The sequence below is a fragment of the Triticum dicoccoides genome, chromosome 2B, assembly GCF_002162155.2.
Source record: "Triticum dicoccoides isolate Atlit2015 ecotype Zavitan chromosome 2B, WEW_v2.0, whole genome shotgun sequence".
NCBI lineage: Eukaryota > Viridiplantae > Streptophyta > Magnoliopsida > Poales > Poaceae > Triticum > Triticum dicoccoides.
In genome coordinates this window covers 607,603,466-607,616,330 of record NC_041383.1, presented here as the reverse complement: position 1 = coordinate 607,616,330, position 12,865 = coordinate 607,603,466, and positions in this window count along the sequence as shown.

Below are 12,865 nucleotides of genomic sequence, written 5' to 3'. Positions count from 1 at the left end.
GCCCCTGTTCGAGCAAAGGTACAGCAAAGCCCCCCCTTGCCGGACGCTGCCGGGGGAAGGGTCCACCGTCAAGACCAAGAGCACCTTCCTCAGTGCTTCGGGCGTTAGGTCCTCCTCCTGGAGCCTCATGCGATCTTCACGCCCGCTGAAAGCCCACGTCCGGCGGGAGTGGCACTGGAGAGGAGCAATGCGGCGTAGCAGGAACTCCTTCACCACCCTGGGCGCCGTCACGCCGAGCACCCTCAAGAGCGCGAAGCGACGCCAGACAAAGATGAGCCGGGGGCTCGTGAGCGTCTCCTGGCCCTAGCCTGAATTGGGGACAGCGGGCGACATTGGCTCCGAAAGCAGGGGGCTGGGCACCCCTACATCCACGTACAGCCACCGCTCGCGGAAGCCAGGCGTGGACGGAGGAAGGCTGAAATCAATCCCTGAGGCCGCTGTTTCTGGTGAGGCAATGAAGCTCACGCACCCCGAACATTGGGTGGGATCGACGAGGCACAGAGAGAAGAAGTGACGCAGCAAGGCAACCGAAGGAGGGATGCCCATCATTGCCTCACAGACAAAGGCGAAGACGGCAAGAAGAGTAATGGGTTCAGGACCCAAATGCATCATATGGATCTGGTAATGGGAAAGCAAAACGTTGAAGAAATTGGAAAAGGGAGGAACCAACCCCGCCCACAAGGCGTCGGCAAAGTACCGGACCTCAGTGACTACTCTGTCGATGGAGAAGTGGGACGCGGGCCAGGCTGTCGTCCTCCCGCACTCGTTGAAGATAGTGGCCAGAGCAGAGCTGACCTTGCCCAAGCCTTCTCGGTTGAGTATGATCGACTGATCGACGGCGGGAGCCGCCGATGCCGGCGACCGAGGCGGAGGCACCGGGTTCTTCCCTTTTCCCTTCTTTGTCGGAGCCATGGCAATGGGGAGAGGAAGGATTCGAGATTGGATTGGAAGCAGAGATTGGAGCTCGAGAGGAGGAAGAGCAGGGGACGGTCGAGCAGCAAAAAGAGGAACGACTGTGTGCAACCATGGGTCCGCCTAGCTAGGCGCAAAATAAGGAGGCGTGCGGGAACAGGGCCGCCCACGTCCAATCGACCACCACGCGGCACCCGAGGCCACAGGTTGTTAGGGCCCGCGGCGCTTCGCACTTCCCCCTTCGCTTCTCTGCTCAGCCAAGTCTGGGCACGCCTTGGGCCCGGGGGCTACTGTCGGCGTTCTGGGAACGGGGGTCCCCGGACTTGCTTGCCTGCGGCCTGCGGCGTGGCTCAAGGGGCGGCCCAGCACGGCCCATCTTCATCAGCACGAGATCAAGACCCTTGCGAGGGGCCAAGCCTCGCGGGGTGGACGACAGGAAGCTTCCTCAGGCACAGCCTCGTCAGGCTGGCTCACGAGGAGGCGGAGAGATCAAGGCGGGGTACCTCACGAGGTGCCCATGACGCAAGCCATGACGACCAAGGGCGCCAGGCAGGCGCCAGCCCGCGCAGTGTCCTCCTTTCCTCTTTGGTGCAAAGGGAGCAAGCGCAGGCGAGAGCATCAAGCAAAGGGATCCATTTCGGTGCAACAAGACCAAGACCGTCGCAACGGCAGGAAGGAAGTCATTTTGGAGCCCAAGCCGGCGTCACCACCAGAGCCTTTGACAGGCGAGGACCAACTTTAGTCAGGATAAGTGTACTAGATGTTCCCCTTAAAAATGGCCAATTGTTGGCGCCCTTCCCGCTCAATATTTGGGAAGAGGCCCAGGGCCTTTGCCTATAAATAGGACTAGCCACCCACAAGGTAGAGGCATCGAGAGCATCATCTAGAAACCAGTAGGAAGAGCGGCTGAACTCCCCTAGCAGTTCATCACACCAGCCAAGAACAGACCCTCGCGAGGCTGTTCTTCCTTGTATTGTTCATCATCAGCCCAAGAGGCAATCCACCACACCACAAACTAGAGTAGGGTATTACACCACAATGGTGGCCCGAACTAGTATAAACCCTGTGTCTCTTGTGTTGTTCCTTTCATAGCTTAGATCCTAGCGAGGCGGCGAGGTGCAGGTAGGTAGAGGGCGAGATCTGCGTGCGCACCCCAGTGTTCGAACCTAGAGGGTCTGTCGGAACCCGAAATCCAACAGCTGCCGCCGTTCATGAGGACTCGCGTGAGGTGGAATCCGTCGATGATTGCGTCAAGGAGCAATGCGGCTGAGCCGCCGTGACGGATGCTGGTGGGATGGTACCTACGATCAAAGGTGATCGGGAAGGATGAGCATGGGTTGAATTTTGGGGCGACGGGCTCCATCGCATAGACGTCCCTAAGTGCATGCTTTCGCTCCCGTTTGGGGATGTGAGTGGTGTAGATCATGTTCACCGTTTATACCTGGGGAGGAAGTTTCTTCTGTCCTCCAGTGTTCGGGCAGCGGGGCTCCTCGTCATCATTGCTATGCAGCCCCTTGTCCTTGTTCTTGGATTTTTATCTTGCCGGCTTGTTTGGACACCCAGCAATCTCTGTTAGTGTGATTTGTTGGTTTATCAGGGGTGCCATGAATCTGGCACGAGCGGTCGAGTATGCGGTCCAAACTGGACGATCCTAGATTGTTTCTCTTGAACGGCTTCTTCTGCTGACCGGATTTGGAGTTGCTGAATCCGGCATTGACTGCCATATCCTCCGCATTGTCGCCATTGTTTCCACGCTTGTGTCTGTTGCGCCGTGGCTTTCCATTACTGCCACGGATATTTGAAGTGCCATGGTTTCCTGGAGCGGTGTTACTGCGACCCAGCAAGCTGTCCTCACCCGCGCAAAAGCGGGTCATTAGTGTCGTGAGGGCCGCCATGGTCTTCTGTTTTTATTGGCCGAGGTGTCGGGCAAGCCACCCGTCATGGATATTATGCTTAAAGGCCGCCAGGGCCTCGATGTTCGGAGAGTCGACAATTTGGTTCTTTTTAGTTAGGAACAAAGTCCAAAATTTCCTGGCTGACTCTCCGGGCTGTTGGGTAATGTGACTTAAGTCATCAGCATCCGGTGTTCGCACGTAAGTGCCCTGGAAGTTATCGAGGAAAGCGTCCTCAAGATTTTCCCAACTGCCAATGGAGTTTGCTGGTAGGCTATTCAGCCAGTGTCTGGCTGGCCCTTTAAGCTTGAGTGGGAGATACTTGATGGCATGTAGGTCATCACCGCGGGCCATGTGAATGTGGAGAAGAAAATCCTCGATCCACACCGCAGGTCTGTTGTGCCTTCGTATGACTCAATGGTGACGGGTTTAAACCCTTTTGGGAATTCATGTTCCATTACTTCATCAGTGAGGCAGAGGGGGTGTGCGGCGCCTCTGTGCCGGGCTATATCGTGGCGTAGTCCGATTGGGTCTGGTCGAAAATATCCGGCCCGGCCGGATTTATCAGTATTGTATCCGGCATGATGATCGGTGTCATGGGCTGCGGCGCGCCCTCGTGATCTGTAGATCAATCTTGGTTGTCCTGCGTTGTTTTCCAATATGTCCCGCAAGTCCTGCGTATTCCCGGGGCCATATTGAACTGGCGTGGGGGTGCGGGCTGGTGTCCGGCCTGATATGCCATTTTGTCCCATCCACGTGGTGGCCGGTCAGCCTCGTCTTGTGCTGGAAGTTCAGGCTCTTCGACCTCTTCTTCTAGCATTTTGTGTTTTGGTATCCCCTGCTCGGGGGTTCGAGTCCATATTCCTCGGCCGCCAGGACCTCGGTCCATCTGTCTGCGAGCAGATCTTGGTCAGCTTGGAGCTGCTATTGCTTCTTTTTCAGGCTTCTTGCAGTGGCTATAAGCCTGCGCTTGAAGCGCTCCTGCTCTATGGGATCCTCTGGTACGCCGAATTCGTCATCACCGAGGCTCACGTCGTCTTCGGAGGGAGGCATATAGTTATCGTCCTCCAAGTATCCGTCCGTCGCCTGTTCGTCTGGGCTAGCCTGCCCATGTTCCTATCCGGCTTGCTTGAAGGTGGGTTGATCAGGATCGTATTCCTCTTCGGCACCATCTGGATTTTCTTCTCCAGTGCAGGTATTGTTGTGGCGAGGCTTGGAGCGGCGCCGATGACGCCCATGTTTTGCTTTCTTCCCCAGGGGATTATCTCCCGTTGCCTCATCGCCATTGGTTTCTTTGGGAGTATCCACCATATATATATATCATATGAAGAGGTGGCAGTCCAGCGCCCTATGGGCGGTGGTTCCTGTTCTTCTCCCGCATCGTCGTCTATACCGTCGATGTCTTCGGAGTCGAAGTTAAGCACGTTGGTTAAGTCATCGACCGTGGCTATTAAGTGGGTGGTGGGTGGGTAACGAATTTCTTCGTCGCCAGCTTCCCACTCGAGCCAGACATAGTTCGGCCAGGAGTCTCCTGACAAAGAGAGAGACCTTAATGAATTCAGCACGTCTCCAAAGGGTGAGTGCTGAAAGATATCCGCGGTGGCGAATTCCATGATTGGAGCCCAATTAGATTCGATGGGCATGGATGCGCGCGGTCCGGAACACACTACCGGAGATGAGTCCATGGGTCCGGAGGTACAGATTTCCTGAGGAGAGGAGTCTGTGTTCGGCTCCAACGCCGATGAGCGTGCGGCCTTCGGGGCGGGGTCCGTCCACCCGTCCTCGGAAGGCACGACCTGCTCCGGAATGAAGACCAGAGCTGTAGCAGGTGCGATATTCCGAATACTACCCGACTGCATATCTAGGACATGCACATCGTGATTGTTCGACGCTCCTGACAAGGGCCCGAATCCGTCGAAGATCAAGTCTCCGCGGATGTTAGCAGTGTAGTTTAGGTTTCCAAACCTGACCTGATGTCCAGGGGCGTAGCTATCGATCTGCTCCAGATGGCCAAGCGAGTTGGCCCTCAGTGTGAAGCCGCCGAACACGAAGATCTGCCCGGGGAAAAAAGTCTCACCCAGGATAGTGTGGTTGAAGGTTGGAGAATCCATCTAGCCTTACAACGACGACACAGAGGAACTCTCAATGAAAGCACCACTGTCGGTGTCAAAACCGGCGGATCTCGGTTAGGGGGTCCCGAACTGTGTGTCTAAGGCTAATGGTAACAGGAGGCTGGGGACACGATGTTTACCCAGGTTCGGGCCCTCTCGATGGAGGTAATACCCTACTTCCTGCTTGATTGATCTTGATGATATGAGTATTACAAGAGTTGATCTACCACGAGATCAGAGAGGCTAAACCCTAGAAGCTAGCCTATGGTATGATGGTTGTTGTCTCCTACGGACTAAACCCTCCGGTTTATATACACACCGGAGGGGGCTAGGGTTACACAGAGTAGGTTTACAGAGGAGGAGATCTACATCCGAATCGCCAAGCTTGCCTTCCACGCCAAGGAGAGTCCCATCCGGACATGGGACAAAGTCTTCTATCTTGTATCTTCATAGTCCAACAGTCTGGCCAAAGTACATAGTCCGGCCGTCCGGATACCCCATTATCCAGGACTCCCTCACACGGTACCGAAGAGGCTAGCAATGATGGAAGGGTGAGAGTGCGTATAATCCATGGACTCACATTAGTCATAAAGAACTCATATACTTATTGCAAAAGTTTATTAGCCATCGAGGCAAAGTACTACTACTATGCATGCTCCTAGGGGGGAGGTTGGTAGGAGTTAACCATCTCGCGCGTCCGACCTTCACGCAAAGATAAACAATCAAAAAACAATGGGCGCCAATTTGGTTACATAGTTAGGAGACCATACGTGCATGCTTCGGGAATCACAAACCTTAACACCAATATTCTTACTAAACACAACCATTTACTAGAACCTCCCAGATATTATCATCTCTATATCGCAAAACTATTGCAAGGAATCAAACCTATCATATTCAGTGATCTACAAGTTTTATGTAGGATTTTATGACTAACCATGTGAATGACCAATTCTTGTCATCTCTCTAAATAGATGTAAGTGAAGCAAGAGAGTTTAATTCTTTCTACAAAAGATATCCCCACGCTCTAACAAATATAAGTGAAGCAAAAGAGCATTCTACAAATGGTGGTTTTCTATGTGAAGAAAAACAGGCAATCCAAACTTCAAATGATATAAGTGAAGCACATGAAGCATTCTATAAAGCCATACTCAAAAGATTCAAGTGAGTTGCAATGAGCATTCTATAAATCAACCAAGGACTATCTCATACCATCATGGTGCATAAAACAGAAGTGAAAACTAAATGCAAAAGACGCTCCAAGATTTACACATATCGCATGAATGAAACAAATCCGAAAACATACCAATACTTGTTGAAGAAAGAGGGGGTGCCTTCCGGGGCATCCCCAAGCTTAGACGCTTGAGTCTCCATGAATATTTACTTGGGGTGCCTTGGGAATCCCCAAGCTTTAGCTCTTGCCTCTCCTCCTTTTCCTCATATCGAGACCTCCTCGATCAAACACTTCATCCACACAAAACTTCAACAGAAAACTCGGTAAGATCCGTTAGTATAATAAAGCAAATCACTACTCTAAGTACTGATGCAAACCAATTCATATTTTGTTTCTGCATTATATCTACTGTAATATAACTTTTCCATGGCTTAATCCACTGATAGAAATTGATAGTTTCATCAAAACAAGCAAACTATGCATCAAAAACAGAATCTGTCAAAAACAGAATAGTTTGTAGAAATCTGAACATTCACCATACTTATGATACCCCAAACATTCTGCCAAAATTAGGAAAAAAAATTATAGAAATATAGTGCAAAAAGAACCAGAGCCGTTTGGCGTTCCAGTAAAAAATGTAAAATCGCGCACTACAGCCAAAGTTTCTGTCCTGCACCGCATAAACCAACAAGCATTGTAAACATCCTAAAGGCAAACCTTGGCACATTATTTTTATAATAAACTGTAATTGTACAAGGAGATAATTATTTTTTTTGAAAAGTTTCTGTAATTAATATTCACAAAGTTTCTGTGAGCATGAACAAAGTTCAAGGAGCTCCCCCACTTCAACAATGCTTGTCTTTCTCACTTTCACTTTCCTTTTTGAAAAGTTTTGGGTTCCCCTCTTTATTTATTTTTTTGTTTTTTAAACTTTATGAAAGCACTCAACAGAAATAAATGACTCTCTAAAACTTCCGGGTTGCCTCCCTGGCAACGCTTTCTTTAAAGCCATTAAGCTAGGCATATAGTGCTCAAGTAATGGATCCACCCGGATCCCAAGATATATCAAAGCCAATTTTAATTAACAATGATTTGGCATTTAGTAGTGAGCACAAAGCAACATATATCATGTAATGACGAAGTCTAACTCTCTTCCTATGCATCGGCATGTCATAAAAGAACAATTCATGCACACCAAGTAAAGGCCTATGGATAGTATAAGCAGTTTCTTGCAATTCTATCGTGTTGGAAACATATAGAGGCAGAGATGTAGTTCCTCTCTCATAATAATTGCAAGTTGGAGCATCAAGCACATGCATATTATATCTATCAAAATCATCATGTGCAACGGTAAAATGCAACCCATCAATATAATCCTTAATAAGCACAAAATTCTCTGATATAGTGTAGTAGGGAGAATTCAAAAAGATAATAGGACTATCATGCGTGGGTGCAATAGCAACAATTTCATGTTTAACATAAGGAACTATAGCAAGTTCATGTCCATAAGCATAATTCATATTGGCATCTGATACGTGTCCAACGTATCTATAATTTTTTATTGTTCCATGCTATTATATTACCCGTTTAGGATGTTTATGGGCTTTACTTTACACTTTTATATCATTTTTGGGACTAACCTACTAACCGCAGGCCCAACCTGAAGTGTTGTTTTTTTGCCAATTTCAGCATATCGAAGAAAAGGAATATCAAACGGAGTCCAAACGGAATGAAACCTTCAGAGCGATCTTTCTGGAACAAACGTGATCCAGAGGACTTGGAGTGCAAGTCAAGAAACAAGCGAGGCGGCCACAAGGGTGCCCGGCGCGCCCCCCACCCTCGTGGGCCCCTCGAGTATCCACCGACGTACTTCTTCCTCCTATATATACCCATGTATCTCAAAACTACCAGGGGAGCCACCGAAAAACTATTTCCACCACCTAACCTTCTGTATCCGCGAGATCCCATCTTGGAGCCGTCGCCGGCGCTCTGCCAAAGGGTAAATCCACCACGAAGGGCCTCTACATCAACTCCAAGGCCTCTCCGATGAGTTGTGAGTAGTTTATCACAGACCTTCGGGTCCACAGTTATTAGCTAGATGGCTTCTTCTCTCTCTTTTAATCTCAATACAAAGTTCTTCTTCCTCTTCTTGGAGATCTATTCAATGTAACTCTTTTTGCGGTGTGTTTGTCGAGATCCCATGAATTGTGGGTTTATGATCAAGTTTATCTATGAGAAATATTTGAATCTCCTCTGAATTCTTTTATGTGTGATTAAGTTATCTTTGCAAGTCTTTTCGAATTATCAGTTTGGTTTGGCCTGCTAGATTGATCTTTCTTGCAATGGGAGAAGTGCTTAGCTTTGGGTTCAATCTTGCACTGTCCTTTCCCAGTGACAGCAGGGGCAGCAAGGCACGTATAGTATTGTTGCCATCGAGGATAAAAGATGGGGTTTATATCATATTGCATGAGTTTATCCCTCTACATCATGTCATCTTTCTTAATGTGTTACTCTGTTCTTCATGAACTGAATACTCTAGATGCATGGTGGATAGCGGTCGATGTGTGGAGTAATAGTAGTAGATGCAGGCAGGAGTCGGTCTACTTGTCACAGACATGATGCCTATATACATGATCATGCTCACATAATCTCATAATTATTCGCTTTTCTATCAATTGTTCGATAGTAATTCATTCACCCACCGTAATAATTATGCTATCTTGAGAGAAGCCACTGGTGAAACCTACGGCCCCCGGGTCTATCTCTTATCATATAAGCTTTCAATCTACTTTTATTTGCATCTTTACTTTTCCAATCTATATCATAAAATACCAAAAATATATTTATCTTATCATATTATCTCTATCAGATCTCACTTTCGCAAGTGGCCTTGAAGGGATTGACAACCCCTTTATTGTGTTGGTTGTGAGTTCTTTGTTTGTTTGTGTAGGTGCGTGGGAATTGTGAGGAGCCTCCTACTGCATTGACACCTTGGTTCTAAAAAACTGAGGGAAATACTTACGCTACTGTGCTGCATCACCCTTTCCTCTTCAAGGAAAACCAACGCAAGCTCAAGACGTAGCGAGAAGGATTTCTGGTGCCGTTGCCGGGGAGGTATTCGCTCAAGTCAAGACATACCAAGTACCCATCACAAACTAATCTTCCTTGCATTTACATTATTTTCCATTTGCCTCTCATTTTCCTCTCCCCCATGTCAGTGTCAAAACCGGCGGATCTCGGGTAGGGGGTCCCGAACTGTGCGTCTAAGGCTAATGGTAACAGGAGGCTGGGGACACGATGTTTACCCAGGTTTGGGCCCTCTCGATGGAGGTAATACCCTACTTCTTGCTTGATTGATCTTGATGATATGAGTATTACAAGAGTTGATCTACCACGAGATCGGAGAGGCTAAACCCTAGAAGCTAGCCTATGGTATGATTGTTGTTGTCCTACGGACTAAACCCTCCGGTTTATATAGACACCGGAGGGGGCTAGGGTTACACAGAGTCGGTTTACAGAGGAGGAGATCTACATCCGAATCGCCAAGCTTGCCTTCCACGCCAAGGAGAGTCCCACCCGGACACAGGACAAAGTCTTCTATCTTGTATCTTCATAGTCCAACAGTCCGGCCAAAGTATATAGTCCGGCAGTCTGGATACCCCCTTATCCAGGACTCTCTCAGTAGCCCTTGAACCAGGCTTCAATGATGATGAGTCCGGCGCGTAGATTGTCTTCAGCATTGCGAGGCGGGTTCCATCTCCGAGTACTCCAAGATAAATTCCGAACACAAGGACCGTGTCCGGCTCTGCAAGATAAATTCCATATACCACAGTAGAGAGAATAATAATCCATGAATCTAATCTGCTGACAATTCTTCGAAAAGTGGCATCACGCCATGGTCCGATTTTTATTCGAACCGTTTTTACAACTTGCTACCGCACACACCACGAGGCGGTTTCCTTGGCACGTCCTGTTAGAGCAGAGATCGTGTCCCCCTTGCTACGGGATTCTCATCAATATGGGTATGGGTAATCCAACCGTGCCTGTTGGCGTGACCCCGTGTTTTTAGGCAAGTCCTGAACGACCACGTTCGGGGACGCTTGATATTCTTCCCCCTTTATAAAGGAGGCGTAGCCTATCCCTCTATCTCCATGCTCGCACATCTCGCACCCTGAGTTCCAACACCCAAAGCTCGAGTCTAAGCACCCCGGATCTTCGATCATGTCCGGATCCGACCATCAAGGCCGATAGATGTCTTCCTTTGTCGCAGAGGAGGATATTGTGAAGCTCAGGGAGGCTGGGTATTTGACCGCCGATGTCAAGTATAGGCTTCCTACTCCCGAACAGGTTATCCCCACTCCCGAGACCAATGAGAGCATCGTATTTGTATCCCACTTCCTCTGGGGCCTGGGTCTTACTCTTGACCCCTTCGTGAGGTGGCTCATGTTCTACTACGGGCTAGATTTTGATACGTCTCCGTTGTATCTATAATTTTTTATTGTTCCATGCTAATATTATTCAACTTTCATATACTTTTGGCAACTTTTTATACTATTTTTTAGGACTAACATATTGATCCAGTGCCCAGTGCCAGTTCCTGTTTGTTGCATGTTTTATGTTTCGCAAAAACCCAATATCAAACGGAGTCCAAACGGGATAAAAACGGACGCATAATTATTTTGGAATTTTTGTGATTTTTGGGAGGAAGAATCAACGCAAAATGGTGCCCGAGGTGGCCACGAGAGTGGCCCACGCCACCCCTCCAGGGGGGCGTGCCCCTTATCTCGTGGGCCACCCATAAGGCGGTTGATGCCCTTATTTGGCCGCAAGAAATCTAATTTTTGGAAAACAATCTGGGCGAAGGTTTCAATCCAATCAGAGTTACGGATCTCCAGATATAAAGGAAACGGTGCCAGGGCAGAATCAAAGAACGCAAAAAACAGAGAGATAGATCCAATCTCGGAGGGGCTCTCGCCCCTCCCACGCCATGGGAGCCAAGGACCAGTGGGGAAACCCTTCTCCCATCTAGGGAGGAGGTCAAGGAAGAAGAAGAAGAAGGGGGGCCCCTCTCCCCATTGCTTCCGGTGGCGCCGGAACGCTGCTGGGGGCCATCATCATCACCGCATTCTTCACCAACACCTCCGCCATCTTCACCAACATCTCCATCACCTTCCCCCATCTATATCCAGCGGTCCACTCTCCCGCAACCCGCTGTACCCTCTACTTGAACATGGTGCTTTATGCTTCATATTATTATCCAATGATGTGTTGCCATCCTATGATGTCTGAGTAGATCTTCGTTGTCCTATTGGTGGTTGATGAATTGCTATGATTGATTTAATTTGCTTGTGGTTATGTTGTTATCCTATGGTGCCCATCATATGAGCGCGCGCGTGGATCACACCATAGGGTTAGTTGTATGTCGATAGGACTATGTATTGGAGGGCAAGAGTGACAGAAGCTCCAGACTAGCATAGAAATTGATACATACGGGATTGAAGGGGGACCAATATATCTTAATGCTATGGTTGGGTTTCACCTTAATGAACGTTAGTAGTTGTGGACTGCTTACTAATAGTTCCAATCATAAGTGCATAGAATTCCAAGTCAGGGATAACATGCTAGCAGTGGCCTCTCCCACATGATATTGCTATCGGTCTAGTAACGTAGTCAATTGCCTAGGGACACTTTCACAACTCCTACCACCACTTTTCCACACTCGCTTTATTTACTTTAATGCATCTTTATCTAAATAGACCCTACTTTTTATTTATGCATTCTTTATTATCTTGCAAAGTTATCCAACAACACCTACAAAGTACTTCTAGTTTCATACTTGTTCTAGGTAAAGCGAACGTTAAGCGTGCGTAGAGTCATATCTGTGGCCAATAGGACTTAAGAGAGTATATGTTCTACCTTTAGCTCCTCGTTGGGTTCGACACTCTTACTTATCGAAAGAGGCTACTACTATCCCATATACTTTCGGGTTATCAAGACCTTTTTCTGGTGCCGTTGCCGAGGAGTCATAGCGTGGGGTGAATATTCTCGTGTGTGCTTGTTTGCTTTATCACTAAGTAATTTTTATTTGCTGTTCTTAGTTGTTCTCTATCTTTAGTTATGGATATGGAACGCAAAATACCAAATAAATTAGATGTACTTGCTACTCATGTAGATGGGGTAACTCCTAAAACCCCCGATTCTCATTATGTGAAAGATATTATGTACTACTTTGATATGTTGGGGAACGTAGTAATTTCAAAAATATTCCTACGCACACGCAAGATCATGGTGATGCATAGCAACGAGAGGGGAGAGAGTGTCCACGTACCCTCATAGACCGAAAGCGGAAGCGTTATGACAACGCGGTTGATGTAGTCGTACGTCTTCACGATCCGACCGATCCAAGCACCGAACGTACGGCACCTCCGAGTTCAGCACACGTTCACCCCGATGATGATCCCCGGACTCCGATCCAGCAGGGTGTCGGGGATGAGTTCCGTCAGCACGACGGCATGGTGACGACGATGATGTTCTACGGACGCAGGGCTTCGCCTAAGCACCGCAACGATATGACCGAGGTGGAATATGGTGGAGAGGGGCACCGCACACGGCTAAGGAACGATCACGAAGATCAACTTGTGTGTCATGGGGTGCCCCCTGCCCCAGTATATACAGGAGGGAGGGGGAGGTGCGGCCGGCCCCCTAGGGGTGCGCCTGGAGGAGTCCTACTCCCACCGGGAGTAGGACTCCCCTCTCTTGCCTTGTTGGAGAAGGAA